The following is a 2,866-nucleotide window of genomic DNA, read 5'->3' as shown; positions in this document are numbered from 1 at the left end:
AGATATATACACACGCGCGTGCACACACACACACACACACACACACACACACACAGCATTCACTGATGGCTAAACCAAAACTCCTGTCTTATACCAGCGGTTATTACCCAGCTTGACCCTGAAGGCCTACAGCTTTCGGTCTTTCAGGGCACCAGCTGACCATCAAAGCAAGTTCTCGTTATAAAGGCGTACATACTTGTTGGGGTCACGGGGCGGGTCTTGGGCCCTGGGAAGGGATTTGTCCAAGGGACTCCAACCAAGACAGTGTATGGCAATCCAGTGAAATGTAACAGAAAAGCCAGAATCTGAGTGTCTCTCTTAAAGGTGGTAGAATTAAGGGAGGAAAAGTATCAGAGGGAAAGACTGAAACAAGAGGAGGAGATGGAAATGTCTGTTTCTGGTGGCACACCTTCGGAGAAAAACTCTTTTGAGACAGTTTCTGCTATGAGTTTGAAAACCCAGTTCCTGGGGCAATGGAAATACCAGGAGTATCCCATAATTATGGGAGTGAAACATCCATTCTCTGTGGGGAGAGGACCAAGACCATGCTATTTTCTTAGACTAGTGTCAGTTTAAATGTCCCATTAAATACACAATGTTAGAAATGTACCATTTCTGAGACTGGGCAGCTGAGGGGAGGGTTTAAAGGCAGTATTTCATAGCAGGAGTTTCTATAAAAGCTGTCATCCAATGACTTAAAAGTACACTGGGCCACAACCTGGGACCTGGAAAATTCCAAGGAATATCTTGCCATCATCGCTACCTGTTTTAGGACCAAGCCATTGAAAAGCCAATTTCTCATTTCCACTCCTTGCACCAAGCCTAATGTAGTTTTAAGAACCATGGGCAAAGCCTGCTCTATCAGTGGTGATAAAAATGAGGTTGGGCTGAGTTGGGAGAGGGAAGGCTGGCATGGTTTCCCTCCCTGGCTGGGTGTAACTGCATTCTGATAAATCTTACTGTTTAACAGGTTCTGTAAGGACCAAGGGAAGGTCAAGGGCATGCATGCCTTTGGAAGCCAAGCAGAGATTCTTGGAGGCTTCAAAAACTAATTTAAAATATAAAATTCTTATCACAGAAGCCACACTTATTCATCATCAAAATTTAGCATGTTATATCTTTCTAGATATATAAATACATATATATATGCTGCTTTTTAACAAAAATGGGATTATTCTATAACATACTTATTTCACTTAACAATATAGTATAGGCACTTTTTTTGTGTATTAACATAAATCTACATCATTTTGGGGGCTTCCCTGATAGCTCAGTTGGTAAAGAATCTGCCTGGAATGCAGGAGACCCCGGTTCGATTCCTGGGTCAGGAAGATACGCTGGAGAAGGGATAGGCTACCCACTCCAGCCTTCTTGGGCTTCCCTGGTGGCTCAGCTGGTAAAGAATCCACCTGCAATGCGGGAGACCTGGGTTTGATCCCTGGGTTGGGAAGATCCCCTGGAGAAGGGAAAGGCTACCCACTCCAGTATTCTGGCCTGGAGAATTCCATGGACTGTATAGTCCATGGGGTCGCAAAGAGTCGTATACGACTAAGTGACTTTCACTTCACTTCACTCACCATGTGTAAAACAGTTAGCTAGCAGGAAGCAGCTATATAACACAGGGAGCTCAGCTTGGTGGTCTGTGATGACCTAGAGGGGTGGGATGGTGGGGAGAAGGGTGGCTAAAGAGGTAGGGGATATATGTATATGGATTGTAAAGTAATTTTACCCCAGTTTAGTAACACAGGTTATGTTTTCTCGACTCCATCTTCAAGACAGTGGCAGCAGTGTCTGTGATCTAGTCAGCAACATGCAGCTCTTTGTCCACACCCAGGAGCTACACACTCTCCAGGTGACTGGCCAAGAGTCGCTCGCCCAGATCAAGGCTCATTTAGCCTTGTTGGAGAGTGTTGCTCCAGAAGATAAAGCCCTGCTCCTGACAGGCACATCCCTAGAGGATGAGGCTACCCTAGGCCAATGAGGGACAGGGACAGGGATTCCTGTCTAGAAGCTCTGAGTACTCTAGAAGTAGCTGGCCACATGCTTGGAGGTAAAGTCCATGGTTCCCTGGCCTGTGCTGGTAAAGTAAGAGGTCAGACTTCCAAGGTGGCCAAAAGAGAAAAAGAACGCTGGCCGGGCCAAGAGGCGTTACATAGTACAATCAGGGCTTTGCCAATGTTGCACCCACCTTTGGCAAGAAGGGCCCCAATGCCAACTCTTGAGTCTGCTATAATCTCAGCTTTCTCGAATAAAACCACTTAGCATGATAAAAAAAAAAGGTAGGGGGTGTTGAAAACCAATGAGTTAACTTAAACATGTGTGTATGTGCAGAGTGTGTTCATTAAGTGATGGATGTTGTATTTCTTCTTTTTCCCCAAACCAGTAAAGAATTATAGTGCTTTTTCACTTCAGAAGAGGGGGCCCATTGACTTGTCCTGGCGGCTGCTCTCTTTGCATAATTGAAGAAGAAGGAGAATGGTGGGGCAGGGGTCCCTGAGGCAGCTAAAGGGCGGGAAGGGGTGATTCATTCTCTTTGCTGTTTTGCTGGTGAGTCACGGTGTTTGACTGACCACCTCTGGCCAGGTTTAGAAGGAAGGCAGAAGAGAGGATGACAGAACTCAGGTCAAAGAGAGGCAAAAGAGAAGAGAGTTAATGGCCCAGATTCTCTGACCAGTTCAGTGGGGTTGGAATCCCTGTCCCTAGAAGCCCCAGGTTCGTGCATTTGGCCTTCCTGTGCCTCAGCCTTCCCATCTACTAAAAATAGATGATGATGGTGCTGTAATGATGATGACAGAATCCACCATGCAGGGTTGCCTTAAAGATGAACTGAGTTAACATATATAAAACATTTAGAACTGTGTCTGGT

General features: G+C 45.7%; 1 pseudogene; it reads left to right on the top strand.

Moving 5' to 3' along the window:
- The first annotated feature begins 1,747 nt into the window (after positions 1-1,747).
- On the top strand, positions 1,748-2,482 carry LOC147366928 (ubiquitin-like FUBI-ribosomal protein eS30 fusion protein pseudogene; annotated as a pseudogene).
- Positions 2,483-2,866: the final 384 nt, after the last annotated feature.

The sequence above is a fragment of the Bos grunniens genome, chromosome 8, assembly GCF_055505025.1.
Source record: "Bos grunniens cultivar Pamir isolate PY7600 chromosome 8, Bosgru_T2T1.0, whole genome shotgun sequence".
NCBI lineage: Eukaryota > Metazoa > Chordata > Mammalia > Artiodactyla > Bovidae > Bos > Bos grunniens.
Note: the sequence above shows the minus strand (reverse complement) of the source record. Positions and strands in the feature narration are given on the sequence as shown.